Raw genomic sequence first — 16073 nt, 5'->3', positions numbered from 1 at the left:
GTGAAGACCACAACCACTGAGAAACAAAGATTTGATGCATCATTTAAGAGGCTCTTTTCTCTACATGCACATTAAAAGCTAGGATTTGATTTATGATTGACATTTGAACCAGTCCAAGGTCACATTCGGACAAACATTTATGTATTTGCTATTTGATCCAAGATCCAAGGTCACGTTCACACAAATGTGTCATCTGAGTATTTGCTATATTTTTTTACCATGTTAATGAACTCAAAGCTCTTTCCTCATGTGTCCCAAAACTCCTTACCCATTTCTTTGTAAGTCTTCTGTTTTTAACAAGATTTACAATACTGTACGAATATCTTACAAGCTAATTACACAAGCAAAGATTTGGAATTTATTAACAGTTAGAAATACCTTTACTTCAGAAATCAGTGCTCAGATTGAGGCTAAATTTGGTTGTGTGGTATGCCCAGAATTAAGAGAGTTTGAAAGAAAAGGAGCTGACGAAAAATCACTCAAAAACTATGTCTGCGTGCACAGATTAGGTGTCCTAAACCATTATCCTTTCTTTTTTTTTTTTTTCCCTAAAAATAATATGTAGAAAGAACTTTGAGTGACGTCAAAGTTGACTCTGATGTGTTCAGCATTTACAAACAGACTGCACATCTGTCCTAACATGCTGCTCACTGGAAGCTACATCCTCAAGACTATATTGGAATGTTGCAATTGTTTCCTTACGTATGTGATCACGGCATCCAAAGTAGCTTCTCAACAATTTTCTAACCATACCCTTATATTCTACAGAGACTTTATTTGTTGAAGGACAAAGGTATCTGAGGGCAAAGGCAAATACAAATTGCATTTTAGTGTGGTGACTAAATTATTCTCTCCAATATAATCAATTTCTGAAGTAAATAAAATGTAAGCCCTTGCTAAGTCTCCTGTAGAGTATGTTTTCACCACATATGGTAAAAATAAACTTCAGAGGGTAACAAACTAAGGACATCTGTGCAACTAAAATTGTCAGTTATATCCTAATACATACAAAGGCAGTGCCAGGCAGAATTTTTGGCCATTTTCCATCAAACATATTACATAAACCTCTGTAACTCAGAAGTTTTACTTGCTCACGTGCTTGATACAAAAACAAACAAAAAAAACCCCAACTTCCACAACATACATCATGACTGTTCCATCCAGAAAGACATCATAACTTTCACAAGCAAAGCTGTATAGTAATTCTTACTAACAAATGTGAAATTTCAGACATACTATCTTCATGTGTACGTATGGATACTTTAAAATGTGTTCTTATAAACTAGAATAGAAGAATCTCTTTTGTTTTCTATTCACAGACCTTTGTGTGTGAAAGTAACTGGTATATACTGTTGCTAATTCCTTATTGGCAGGACTGGTAGTAACACACTCTTTAGAACTTAGAATCCCTGCTGTGTCATAAATAAAAATACCTGCCTTAAGTTTAAATTTACTATACAATGAAGGACAAGAAATAATTAACTAGTCATTTGTTCTGTGAGCATATTTATTATTCCTGTATGATTTCAACCTTGCTTACACAGGAATGTTCCTGTGACATAAAAACTTCAACTGAATACAACCTAATTCAAAGCCACATATTATATATAATATGTTATTATTCTGCCACATGATCTAATATTTCATGTATACCAAGTAGTTTTGAGTTTGTTGACTAGCAGTGGAATTTTTGAAGCGGTATTTAAGTTTGTGAGCTTAAACAACACGGTTAAAGCTTGAGACCATTAAGCTGTGACAGCACACAAATTTGAAAGGTAGAATTCCTATCGGTTTTTACTGTTACCAGCATTAAAACACTGGGAAAGGGGCAACTTTGGGGAGAAAGCAATAAAAAAGCTTTAATTTCTATTGATCTGCTCCCGAAGACATAAAATATTCATGCTGTTGTCACCCCACATTGTCCAGTGATGTCTCCCTGCTCTTTCCCCTTCTCACTACACTTGCAGTTCCCCCTCCCCACACCACGTCCCTGAACTACTGACTATGCAAACAGCAAACACGCCAGAGCTGGTTGAGAGCTACGTGTTGCAACTGGCTCCGCTCATGCTCCTGTGCTGATTGGCAATTGACAGGCCAAACAGACCAGATAATTGTTGAATTCATATTGCACCATTTCCTCAGTAGGGTCAATAATGTGTTTTCCTTTCTTCTTTCCAGTTACCAACTTTGATAAAAATCACGGCACTTTAATGCCTTTGCAACTAATACTCTTCTGTCAAATTTGACAAGACTTGCAGGTTCAAAGTTATTGGGTGAGAGGAGAAGACAGGAGACCGTAGTCAACATACCCAACTTCCTGAGGTAGCTAGACTAAAAGAGATGGGAAAACAATCCTGAAAACAGTTTTCAGTATAGCAGGTTTGGAGCATAACTCTCTTCAAATACAGATCTGGACTTTTGCTCCCCACTTTTTTTTTTTTTGAGTTTGTTTTCAGTTTTTTATTTACTTCTTTTTCATTTTACTAAGGTTTGTAGAACACACAAACAGTACAATGGCTGCCTGAAGATATGCCAGCAGTTGGAGTATTCTACAATTTTCCGGAGTCACTCACTTTGATTCCTAATCACATACTTCATTAAGAAAAAGATAATTGCCTGTCCTTGAAATAGTGGTTAAATATTCACTTCAGCTGAGGATCTCCGTCCTGTGGGTAAAAACTCTAGGTCTTACAGGTATCTTAATGGCAACATTCTTCCTGAATAAAGAGCTATTGTTTTGGAACAATACTTTTAACCTAAAAAGAGAGAGAAGGAAAAAAAACAAAACAAAAGAGATCTTAAACTAAAATTACTTGAGGCAAAATGCTGAAAGATGGTTTGGGCTTTCTGGAATATTGGTTTAAGATTGTGAAAAGCTTCCCTTGAATCTTACCTGCCCTTCAACCAAAACCTAGGCCTTTTTTCAGAACACCTGGTCACATACAACTTCTCCACCTGGCAAACTCCCAAATTTTGTCTCTCCAACCTCATTATACAGGCCCTGCTGAGAACAATCAAAATAAAAACCGCACAATTTTGCATCTCTATCTGTTACTACCTTAGGCCTCCTGCTTACAACCAGCATACCTTTAAAAGGAACACAAAGACTCTAAATTTCCTTTTTTCATTTACAGCTTTAACTTCCACACCAAAGCCTGGTCTCCTTGTTTCTGCTTGGGACAAAAGTCCAGTTACTTTGGCATCTAACGTTGCAACTTTGGCTTCAAAGATCAACAAAAATATCTTTCTGCCCCAAGTATACAATCTTCTCAGTCTCCAGCACTCTCCCCATCCCCAAATCTCAGGTTTCAGTTTCAGCTTTACCCTGGCACACTCAGCTTCAATACTCTTTCAGCTGTCTTACCCTTCTCTTTCACAACCCATGTCAGCCCACCCTCAAATCACCTCCTTCATCCCCTCGGATCCTCTAGTCTTCTTTCTCCACTCCTCTAGTATCTGCACAGTTGCACTTTTCTTACCATCTGCAACCCCTTGCATGATTCATCACCAAACATAACAGACCATGATTATTCACTATTTGAAAAGCTACAGTGGAATTTACATCTGTTTCTGGAAGAGATTCAAGAAGCCTGAATTCGCCTCCTTAGCAGAGAACACCACCACTGTGTATTTTCAGTGGTTTTATTTCACTGATAAACTTTATTCCCTTCCCCAGACATAATAACAAGACATATTTCATAAACTAAATTCAGCTTAACAGAAGAATTTATATCCTGTAAAAGAGAATGACCCTCAGACAAGATATTAGAGATTTAGGCCCCTTCTGCTTGCAAGTGTCTTGTTGAAAATTAACTGAGTAATCCCAATGGGCTAGCTTTCATACTCTTCTACCAGTAGACAAAATCTAAATGTCTTCTATAAACAGCATCTGGAGTTGTGTAGTTTACTTATTCTTCAATGTACAACAATTTCACTCATTCATTCAAAGGATTTTTACAGGCTCTTGTTGCTCAGCTACTACATTTAAATAAATAGACAAATAGATAGATAGATAAATAAATAAATAAATAAACATGCTAAAAATAAACTACGTTTGATTTAATGGCATGCAGCAACTCCGAGTACCCAGAGTGGAATGTGAGACAGAATTCTTTCAATTTTTGTTGTTGTTTTTTTTGTTAAGAAAAAGGCCTTCAGTTTTGTTCTGGTAGTTTAGAAATTTCTACCTTAAAAAGTTTTTCTTTGCAATAGATGTGTCACACAAACCCAAAGTTTACATTGAATTAGCACTGTTCTACAAGAGCCTTGGCAACAGGTATGAATGCAATGAATGTACATTTTTTGGCAAATGTACATCAAGTACTTGTACTTCCAAGCTACTGACACACCAGATAGAGGATATACTTGGGACACATGACTTCACAGTTCTAAATCAGGTCACTTGCTACAGTATGGAGATAACAAGCCTCACACTCCTGCACGATCAAAAAATATCAAAATATAAGCAACTATTTTCCTGACATCTAAGCCTTCTGCTCATCCTTCATGTGATGTGGAGTGTCCATTTATTGGTTTAACAGCCCTGTATTAACAACAGTACCACTGCTGGTGCCTGCCTGCCTGCCTGCCTCCCCTTTTCTCCTCCCCATTTTTTTAACTAAGGAAGCACCTGAATTACATGAAGGTAGAAGAAAATCAACAGTCCAATGAAAGAGACAGGATAGGAAAACCCATTTAAAAGCCATATATGTATGTTCATATACCAGTTCTAATTAACTTTGTAAGGCATTTTAGCCAACTGAATCAGACTTCAAAAAAACAGTTACAGGGACACAGCACTCACAAGCCCCTACAGAGCGAGACTGAAGTTGATGGCTGCAAAATAAAGTTATGTTAAGGGCACGGTTAGACAAGCCAGCTTAAGTAACGTAATAGCTCCCTGAGATCAAAAGGATCTCCCTTCCCTCACTCACTGACATTGTCAGCCCTGCACCTTCCCTCTCCCTTCTTCCTTTCCAGCCACACAGCTCCATCTCGCCGCTGCTGGCTCTCGCACTTGCCTGACCCCCTGGCACATCTATAATAGTAAATAAAACGCAGCAGAGCAGAGGCTCACGCCATGCTGTTAGTGTCCTCCCTGACACCATGTTGGCCCGTATCATCTTGGCGCTCTCCCAGACAAATGCCCAGGTTAAGGGGACAGCAAATGCAGAGCAGCAAACTGCTCAGCACTGGCAGTCTGGGTGTGACCACCCCCTTTCAGGAGGAAGACTGTTAGCTGCACGCAATCTTGTCACATTGTTCCGGGTCCAGAGAACAGTCCCTGGCATATTTTATTCTCTAGCATGTAGACACTGCGTGAGCAAACCAGTTCAGCTCATAATGCTGGTAGAAACATAACACAGGAAAAACACAAATAGCTAGAGAGAGCTGAACAGACTCACTAAGGGGAAGCAAAAAGGGACAGAAACACATGGATGGTAGCAAAGAAGCACAAAGAGGGAGCCTGACTGATCTTTAACAACAGTTGTTAGATCACATCAGGCCATGCTGTGTAACCCCACCTCTCACTTTAAGCCTCGTATTTGCAGGGCTATCAGAAACAACACAATGCAGAGACATCTTATTCTTTTTTTGTTGTGGTTTTACTCATATGTGCGAGTTCATCCATATATATACAAACACAGGCAGGGATACACATGCATGCCAAGTAGAAGAGAAATAAAATGAATGATAGCTGCAAACCGAACAATTCTATATTCTTAAAGGATAATCACTACTACAGTTCCATAGGAGTTACTACAGGATTTACACTCTTAAGAAAATTTAACTCCTTGTAAATTTGGTTAGAATTATGGCAGCTCAGTATGCTGAAAATAAGGTGTCCAAAACATACATTTAAGTTGAACATTTGACAGCTGTTTGAAAATACTGGCCTACTTATGTAGTTACATCTCTATGGAAGCACAGTACACAAAATGTACAGCTGCTGCTTTTTCCAAAAGCAGTATCCTGTGCTGCTTGTCTCTTAGTTACTTATATACTAAAGCTGCTACCTGATTTACTTCTGTTCAGACTGGCCTGCTTAACTGCACAGAACAGTCTTTTGTCCTGAGGTGGATAAAAATAAATATATTTTTTTATATATATTTGTCTCTCTCTCTCTCTCTCTCTCTCTCTCTCTCTCTATATATATATATGTATAAAAGAATTTCAGAGGTAAAAAACAGTTACAATTTCTTATGTACTCTTCTCTGTGGGCAGCTATGTGGAATATGAATAAATACATTAGACCATTTTTAAATTTCACATATGTTCAACATAACAACATAAGTCCACCTTACGCTCACAGAGCAATATTTCCAAACACAAACTAGTCAAAAATGATCACAAACAGAACAGCTTCCTGTTTACATAGCTCTCTCTTATAGTGAAACTGCATCCATACAGCATCTTACACTCACAAAACCCCCCACCCCAAGCTCCCTTGCAACGCAGCACACTTGTTCAAAACCAAGTATTTACCTACAGGCTAAGAAAACACATTTAAAACCCTACACTTAACCATTTTCAACCTTGATGAGTAAACTTCAGTGTCCAATACTCTGTGCATACCTGCATTGGCTAGTTCTAAAAATTATTCTTATCTGTATGACCTTCATCAAGAATGTAGTTCTACTCTCCATTAGAAACATAAATTTTATGCTACTGATGCATAGTTCTTGTAAGCTTCCCCTGAAAATTGCCAAACAACCTAACAATATTCACTATGACTTGCTGGCTGCAACTGATTTTATTTTATTTATTTATTTATTTATTTTATTTTAACATCAGAGCAGGTGAATTCATTGACCATTGTAACAGAGCATTCATCAGCCCCGTCAAGCACTGCCTGCTAATAAACCCAGGAGTCTCCAAAGCAGCCTGTTAACGCAACACCCACCTTCTCCCTTCCACCCATCAAATTCAAATGGTTCTTTATTATAGTTTTTCAGCCTTACTACTCCAGGGAACATTTTCCATACATGTTGAATAAAGATGCGAGAAGGTTGTTTTGTTTAACGTGAGCCTGCAGCATGACTCTAATGCCATGAACTTTTTAACATTCTTGCTGAAGCAGTAACACTAACAGGAGGCTAAGAAATGTCAACAGTAATTCAAGTCTTCACTTTGAAGCAGATTTTGCAAATAGACAAAAGTTCTTCTTCCCATCTGAACACTCACAGTCTGTTTTAAATTCACTGTTTTCTTCTGTGAATTGTTACATCAGTCATTTCCAGTAAATAATTATTTAAACCAAAACAAACCAGGCATGTAGCACTCTTATTTGCACAACAAAAAATGACTGGCAATAGAAGCCTATGTGCAGATCACAGAACTTCCTCAGACAGCAAAACTGTGCTGTATGCATGGATACATATAATACAACCAGACAGTACGCCCTGTCTTCAAACCTTAATCACAGGCTGTAGAATAGTTTGAAATGATGCATTTTTTGGTTAAATTTAAAAAACATTAGGACAGATTGTGGTGTTATTTTGCCACACAAAATACATCAAATTCTGAACTACTACTCAGTACAACAAATGCTCTCAGCTCCAGGATATTATACAGTCATAGATGAGTAAGAAGTTACTCAACCAGCAGTTAATTTGCACACCAAACAGCGGCTCTGGTTTCTTTCTACATACTTGTCAACAAACTGAAAATAGACTAAAGAAATACTAAAATATTGGATCACCTCGTTTTCACATGTATTTCAGCTGCCTGGAAAAATGCCAAAGAACCTTACAACTTCAGCAGCTGCTAAACACTCTGAGCTCCTCAAGGCAGATCCATTTTTTAATATGTTTCTTCTACTATTTGGAAACATTAAGTGAATAATCTCTTAGTTTATCATTTTTTTCAAAACCACGATAGTATGTCAGCATTTCTAAAAAGGGATGAGTAATTTGCCAAATGCTTGCAATTCTACCTCACACTGTTAGTGCTTCCATAAGCATGAGAAAACATGAACTTAAAACAATAAATGTAGATGAATACAGTAGCACAGAACAAACTGTTTGGCAGTTCTCTTTCAATCTGCAAAGTAAAAACCCCTTTCTACAAGTTATGCCTACAGCATTTTAAAACACAGAAACCAACCACAAAAAAACATGTAACAACTTAAACCTGAATCAGGATTAGAATACCAATGAATTGTATTTTACAATTTGGATCAATCTATGCACATGAAACCCTTCATTGGACACAGAGATTATACTCCCTAGATACTTAAAAGACACATGCAATGCGCTTATAAATAAATATTGTTTCATAAGCAGAAACTATCAGAACTGGTATGAGGAAGTGGAATCAGATTTGGCAACATCTCAACTCCATATGTAATCTGGTCACACAACAATCTGCTCATACCAATTGAATGTTTTTAAAACATGTCAAATATCACACGTTTTAAGACTGAGAGATTTTAATTTTATTTTGAGGATAGTGATGATCTAGAGCCTAACCTTACCAGATAAGTACATTTTCATTCAGTGAATATTCAGTATTCTACTTCATAAAAATGTGTTCAATATTTAATTTTATAGACCCGGCCCTGTGAAATGCTGAGCTCTCTACTTCTAAAATATTAAGAATTCAGAATTCTACTGGATAATGCCTTTATATAACTTTTACACAGAAGTCTAATACAGCAGTTGATATCAGAACATAGGGAAATTTTACTTACCCTGTTCTTCTGATTGTGCTACTACTTTCCATTTATCAACTGATTATTTGCACTACTTGCTCAGATTTCTTTCCTTATCAGTTAATTATACGTTAACACTCTACAGAAATTCCGCCTCAAATGTTTATTCTCCAGTTGCTAAAAAACAATGCCAAGATAGGTCCCAGTCCACATATGTACTCACCACTTCATGCAGCATCTTGAAAAGTTGAAACAGAAGTCGTTTTCCAGAATCTGTTCCCTTTCCATTTCATGTCCATATTGGTGATAACGAATGGCTCTTCATCAACAAAAGGCTGCCAACATTCTTTCTTTATATATATTTAAAAAAAAAAAAAGTCAACAAAGTTTTCCAAAGCTTACTATTTTATGTATTGATATCATGTAATATGATTTCTCTATGCTTCTTCAGAAAATCAAACAAACTTGGCCTAAAATTGATTTTTAAATGACTGAGGCTTTTAATAAAATACCTAGTTTTACAGCAGGACGACACTGACATCTAGCTAACTAGGGCGTATGACTGGTATATCCCAGTATGATTCTGATGAATGAACTCTAAAGCACTGGACTGAGACTATTGCAGTGAAAGCCTTGTGCTATTTTAATTATCTGTCACAAAGCAAAACACTTTTACTTGGAAGGAGCATTCGCACAAATGTCCAAGTCTTTATGTGGACAAACTGTTAGAGGAGTTATGGTTTCCAAGATACTCACACACATCCCACAAGTTGCCTTTGCAATTGGCCTTTTAAGTACCATTTACTCCCCCAAGGTAGATATTTTACTGTTATAGACAAAGCCTATTAAAAATAAAATACAATAAAATAAAATTCCTATGCAGCTATAAAAACAAATAATAGTTTGACTAAATCAACTCCCCTGTGCACTCAAATAAAAAGCAAATTAAAGATTCAGGGAGATATTGCAAAACCAATCAGATTAAATTAAAAATGTTAAAATTCAAAAGTGCTGGAAGAAAATATGTTTGTACTTATAATAAATGCGAATTCAACTTCATTTATTTTCCAAGACAAGTATGGGATTCTTTTTTTTCCCCTTGTGACAAATATGCCATGTGCAAGAGAAACAGAACTCAGAATTCAAATCTCAGCAGGTAAGCTAAATCAAAGAGAAAAGAAGTGCTATTTGCAATTTTGAAGTAAATCTGCTTCTAAAACATACTAAGAAAAATTACATTGTCTTCCCTGACCACTTTGGGTCAACAGTGAGCACTATGATCTATTTCCTAGAACAAGATTAATATCCTAGGCTGCATATCCCTCTCCTGTAGCACATTATCTTCTCTAATATTTTTATAACACTCAGCACATAAAATATTAAAAGCATAATTATACAAAATCACAACTAAAATGCAACCCTTTCTCCATGGTTTAAAATTCATAATGCTCTTTAAGAGAAATAGGGAATTGAAGGGTATTAATAGAAAACTAATACATTAAAGACCTACTGAAAAGCAAGTAGAAAAAACGCAACGTTTTCAGGATGTAGGGGTTATACTAGGTAGCCAAAACTCTCTATGCCACCTGATTGCAGAGGATGAGAGTGAACATAAGGCATCAGCAGATTGATAAGAACTTTTTTTTGGACTATGCCAAGTGTTCCTTCCAAACATGGGGAAGGAAAGAGAGCGTGCTGGCTACACCATTCTATGAACCTCTGATAAGGTCTGCGCACATTCTCATCCTTCTGAAACACAACATTGCGCTACTTAAAATCCAAAAAAGTTGCCAATGAACGTAACTAAGAGCCAATAGCAGCTTACTATATCATGCCAAATAACAAAGGTTATGATACTGGTTTAGCTTTGAGTAGACTTGTGACCACATCACATGAACCACAACTGCCGTCAGTTTCAGCATGAGACCAGGTAGCCTCAATATTAAGTCAGTGATTCCAAATTTCTAAAGGAAACAATTTTTAAACCTTATCAGTTTTGCTACCTGCAAAGATCACACAATTTTCAACCCAGTAACCAGTGTTAGATGCTGATAAGAAAGTCTGTGCATGTTCTACAAGTACAGTTTGATTAAAACTTTCCTTACCAACAAAACCTATGCAACATCTTTATTTGTGCACTCTATTAAGATATCCAATGTCACCAAACTGCCAATCATCATTACTCCAGATAATCTTGTCTGAGGAGTCCTGTACTCCTTCTATCAAAGCTTAGGAACTTGTATCAGTGAGGTTGTGCTAAGCTTAATACGAACACAAAGTAATAGCTTTTAGCACTCCCTTCTATTACTTTTTGAATGTTCTCTTTTTCACTGCCATTCAGAAAGCAAGTGGACAGCCTCGTAGTGACAATCAAGAACATGTTTTTCTCACAAAAGCAAATACGGGGGGGAGCTCCAAGTGACCCACACTCCTCACTCCAAGAATACGGGACTCTCCTCTGACCAATCAGCTGGTACAAGCACAGCCTGCCTGACCAAGCCAAGCCAATAAAAGTAACCTCCAAGCACCTATTTTCCGCCTAGTGCCCAAGTTCATTTCTCAAACCACGTTAAGGACAATTCAAATGTGCTGCATTTAAGAGACATGACAGTTGCAAACCAGTACCTTCTGTGACAGCACATTGTCTTCTCCTCTGTTGCCCAGTCCCCCAGCACCCTGAAGCCTCCCCACAAAGTTTCAGAGGTCGCTCTTTACCTACCTCCAAAAGCCAGGGCCGGCTCTCGCTTGTCCTTTCGCCCCTCTGACCCCGGGCAGCCGCCCCCCGCGGTCCCCGCCCGGCGGGCAGCTGGCACGAAGCGGCAGGAGCAGCTACAGCATCTCCCCGGGCCGGCTAACTCCTTTTCCTCACCTTTGCCACCGCCGGAGTTCCGCAGAGGGCTTCAAAACGCGCCGACGAGGCAGATATAGAAACAACTAAACCAGATAAAAAAAAAAAGAAGAGGGGGAGGAGAAGACTAAGGACAGCTCGTTAGCGAAACCGCCACCGTGTCAGCGAGGCGGGGGCGTCACCCAGCCGGACTCCTGCCGCCTCCGCCCCCTCCCCGTGTCCCCCTCGGTCGCCGGAACCCCCGCCGGGATACGGGCAGCGGCTGCACGGCGGGGGGCTCGGGAGGGGTGCTCCCTGCGGCAGTACCGTGCATGGCTGCCGGGCCGCGGGCAGCCGCAGCGGGCCGGGCAGGGTCGGGTCAGGTCGGGTAGTCACCGCCGCGTCCCCGGCCGGGAGCCGGTGCCGCGGGGCAACCCAACGCCTGCCAAACGCCGCTGCCGGCGTGCGAGCACCCCCTCGCCGCCAGGCTGGGGCAGGGGCAGCGGCCGGCCGGCGCTGTCAGCCCGGCGGGCGGGGGTCGGTGCGGATGGGGCAGGGGGGAGGAAGGAGGAGGAGGGCAGCAATACCCCGGTCCTGCGCCTGACTGACTCTGGGCGGCGGGGTGACAGGTACCGGAAGTGAGGTCATGGCACACACCTCCCGCAACAGCCGCGCACGATTGGCTGGGAGGAGGAGAGACAGCCCCACCCTCCAACCCCGCCTCTCGCCGCCGCCGTCCCTCCGCGCGCCTACGCGGCTAACCGGCGCCGCGCGCGCAGGGAGGTCGGGGCGGGCGGCGGGAGAGGGGGCGAGACCGCGGCCCCGCCGGGCGGAGGGGCGGCCCGGCCCGGCCCGGCCCGGCCCGGCCCGGCCCGGCTCGGCTCGGCTCGGCTCGGCTCGGCTCGGCTCGGCTGCTGGGGAACGAAGGCTGCGTTCGCCTCCCGGGCCGTGTCCCCGCGCTGAAGGGGGTGCAGAGGGGCCCGGGTGCGGCCGGCTGGGGAAAGGTCGCTCGCATTCAGAAAAGTTACCGTGGGTCACGTCTACAGAGCAAAGCCCGAAATCCTTGAATAAAATCCGGCAAACCCCTGAACGAGGCTTTGTAACGGGCTTTGGCTCCCTGAAGCTCTTAAATCTGGGAAAGGTAACCAGAGGCGTAAATACAGAGGTTTTAAAAGGGGATCAACTCCTCCTCATCTCCCGCTCCCCAATTTCTGTTCTTTGGCTGCTTCACGTATATTACATTTATCGACAATCCTCATGATTGTGGTCATCAGTGTACAAGAAATATCACCAGGGGTTTGTTTTTTGGTTGTGTTTTTGGGTTTTTTGTTTTTTAATCATATAATTGCATTTTCACTTTCATGTTGTCCTTAGAGGGAAAGAAAATGAAAAAGAAAAAAAAAAAAAGACCAAACCACTTCATTTCTGGCTAGAGTAGTCTATAACGTGGATGCCGAGAAAAGAAACCACCAGGACCTATTTCAAAAGTTATTGCACAGGTAGCAAGGACAAACACCTGTGCAGCTGCTACTAATTTTTTCTCAATGGAAACAGTTTGTGACAGCTCAGAAAATGGAAACACAAGCCCAGAAGGGAGGGAAAGAGAGCACTGCCCTGGAGGCTTGGCCCACGCTGTGGTGAGCACCGTATTTAATTCTATTACATTTTGTATAAATTTGGGTTAAGCACAGGGACCTGGACAGCAGAGCACTCCATACAGGAGCAATAGTAATGGTAGAGACTGAAAAAACACCAGAAATCATGCCTCAATGTGAACCAATAAAAGGCAATATTAACAGCAGAAAACAAGCTAGCAAAACCCCTCACTTTTACAGTAAGTTAAGGCTTTTTCAGGCTATTTTAAGATGCTTCTGGTCACAGCCCAACTTCTTAGTCAACAGTGCTGCTCCAAGGTCTGTCCCAAGCTGGGCCAACACCCAGTGTCACAAGAATCAATTCATTTATAAAGTTGATTTTCATTTTTAACACCTACACATTTCCTCACAGCCTGTGGGTAACAGAGCTCAGCTGATAACAAGGGACTATTTCCATAAAAGATGATATCTGAGCAGATGAGCCCTCCCTCCCTCCCTTCCTTCCTTCCTTCCTTCCTTCCTTCCTTCCTTCCTTCCTCCCTCCCTCCCTTCCTTCCTTCCTTCCTTTCTTCCTTTCTTCCTTTCTTCCTTTCTTCCTTTCTTTCATCCTTTTCTCTCCCTCTCCCCTCCCCTTTCCTTCTCTTCTCTCCCCTTTCCTTCTCTTCCCTCCCCTTTCCTTCTCTTCCCTTTCATCTTTCCTTTTTCCTCTTTCCTGTCTTTTCTTCTTTCTTTTTTCTTCCCCCCATGAAATACACACAAACAGAACAAGGTTATGTGCAGTTACAAATATGTATTTGTTTTCTTTGGGGGTGTGATCAGCTCTTAAAACTGTTTCCCCTTTTGCTTGTCAAGCAAGCTGTGGAGAATCAGAACACTTGTATTTGAGTTTCCGTATTGAACTTTCAGGCTGGATTTAGGAGGTCTGTTTGCGTGTGTACTTGTATTGCTGGTCCCTGAGGTGACATTGTACAAGCACTGCAGGACAGGTCTCACAAGTAAGATCTTGGTATGGTTGCAGGTTTTGCCTTGGGAATACATACACATTTTGAGGGATTCACCACATCAGGGCTTTGCTGTTGCCAGGGAGAGGCATGCCAGGCTGTCCAGGCTTCGTCCTGGCTGTTGAGCTCAGTTCGCTTTACAGAGAGGCAAATAGACATTTCATGCATCTTGTCCTGGCTCACACTCTTAACGCTGTCCCAAAGGCAGTAAAACCACAAAATATTTATTGGAATTTAAAATGAGTTGTGGGCTGTTTCCTGTTTATGAGCTGTGGGTTCCCCATCCTACACTCACTAATAACCAACCTTGTAGCAACCTCTGTCTACAGTGCGGTCAGCAAAGTGGACTGTGTTTTCCCAAACATGGAGAAAAACTCTCTTAATCCCTGTCTTGGAAGTATTTTCTTCTAAAGAAGTTGCATATATTTTGTCCATAAAAACAGCTGCTGTTGCAGAAAGTAGTGAAGGAGTAGGTAGAATGTATCCCACATGTAAAATATTTACCCAGGAGATAGTACTGATTCCTTTTGTACCCAAAGTGCTTTTTAAGTGTGTATTACTGACTGGATTGTTTAAATTTGTATCGCGGTTCAAATCTTAATAACAAACTAAATATCATAAACATCCATTAGCTATTTATACGTGCAAGGTTTTAGAAATCAGAAATTAGATCATTTACTAGGCTTTTAGCTGGAATAAGCTTTAATTAGTGTTATATTCTATTAGTATGCAATAACCATATTACTATTGCCTAACAGCTTGGCAGTTGTGAAACAAGCAGCCAGACGTGTGCAGTCGTTGATTTTCCGTCTTGCAGTAGCCAGCTGGCTTTGTCAGGGGTCTCCACGGTCATGCGCAGCATTTCTGTCACAAAACGTTTTCATTCGCAAAACAAAAACACCTTTCCGCTTATTTAAAGGCCAGATACAGAGTCTCTCGTAACAACTCCGTGGAAGAAGATAAGCAGATCCAAGTCAGCACAGGCTCATTCAGAAGTCTTGGAAATGGACTATACCAGCAAAAATTGGCAGCGTCTTCGCCACCTCCTCCAACTATGGGTAAAACGCAGGAAGTGGGCTGACCCCGTGCTCAAATATTTGCTGTGGTTTCTCTTGCTGATCTGATGACAGAGATTTTAACAGACAATGTGCCTCTTTTTTGCTGGGTCATCGTGAAAGACTTTCCTGACAAAGTCAATATAATAAGTAAAATAGAGCCTTTCCATTTAAGTATTTATTTCAACAGGACTGCAGAGACAAAGCACTGCAGGCAGCATTTTATAAGCTGAAATGACATATGCATGATTCTGTTTCTCTTTGCATGACTACTGAAGTTTTACTGAACTAACATGTACTAAATGAAAATTATTTTAATATTATTGAATTACTCTTAAAAGAATAGAAGTGGCAGGACCATCACAAGACAACATGTTTCATAAACAGAGGTCACTAACAGAATTAAAGAGAACTCTTTGAGTGTGATTTAAGCCTTTTTGTGTGTAATTTTGTGCATGCTGAATCCTGCCCATCTGTGCCTGGCCAAAATAAGCTGAAGCCAAACGTCCCATGTGATAATGAACAGGAAATGATTACATGCGATTTATTTAATACATGGGTTACGTGCGTGCACAGTGTGCAAATTATTGTTAAAAGACCAGTTCTCTCTCACCTAATCAACCGCCTTTAAAAAAAGACAACAACCAATCAAGGTGTAACAGCAGAGACCTATCAAATTTATGTCTTGACCTTTCATGATGAAGCTTTGTCCCAGCACAGCAGAAACATCTGTGTTACTTTGTGTTGTTGTTGGTTTTACCACAGGTTGGCTTTAAATGCACATCTCTCTGCTGGATTAGAACAAAGCTCTAATACTAAAGGTGATAAATTCTGAGATAAATCATATAAGGCTCATCTACCTCATTTTAATATTACAGGTTTTGAATGGAAACAGGATGCAATTTACAGGTTTATATAAGTCTAATATTCCACGAAACTGTT

At 40.5% G+C, this 16073-nt stretch overlaps 1 protein-coding gene across 6 annotated transcripts in view; it reads right to left on the bottom strand.

Annotated features, from left to right (window-relative positions):
- Window positions 1-12158, bottom strand: part of PPARA (peroxisome proliferator activated receptor alpha) — a 44661-nt gene extending 32503 nt beyond the window's left edge. For 2 of the 6 annotated variants that reach the window (XM_065050652.1, XM_065050008.1), the window contains exons 1-3: window positions 12068-12158; window positions 11373-11587; window positions 8877-9003 (exon numbers count right to left, since the gene is read on the bottom strand). The gene's annotated coding sequence lies outside the window, so the exon portion shown is untranslated. Of the gene's footprint in view, window positions 1-8876; window positions 9004-11372; window positions 11588-11807; window positions 12026-12067 lie in introns of those variants that run through there. The other 4 variants (XM_065048584.1, XM_065028039.1, XM_065035016.1 and 1 more) reach the window with 3 other exon arrangements.
- Window positions 12159-16073: the final 3915 nt, after the last annotated feature.

Source organism: Columba livia, chromosome 1 (genome assembly GCF_036013475.1).
Source record: "Columba livia isolate bColLiv1 breed racing homer chromosome 1, bColLiv1.pat.W.v2, whole genome shotgun sequence".
Taxonomy (NCBI): domain Eukaryota; kingdom Metazoa; phylum Chordata; class Aves; order Columbiformes; family Columbidae; genus Columba; species Columba livia.
Note: the sequence above shows the minus strand (reverse complement) of the source record. Positions and strands in the feature narration are given on the sequence as shown.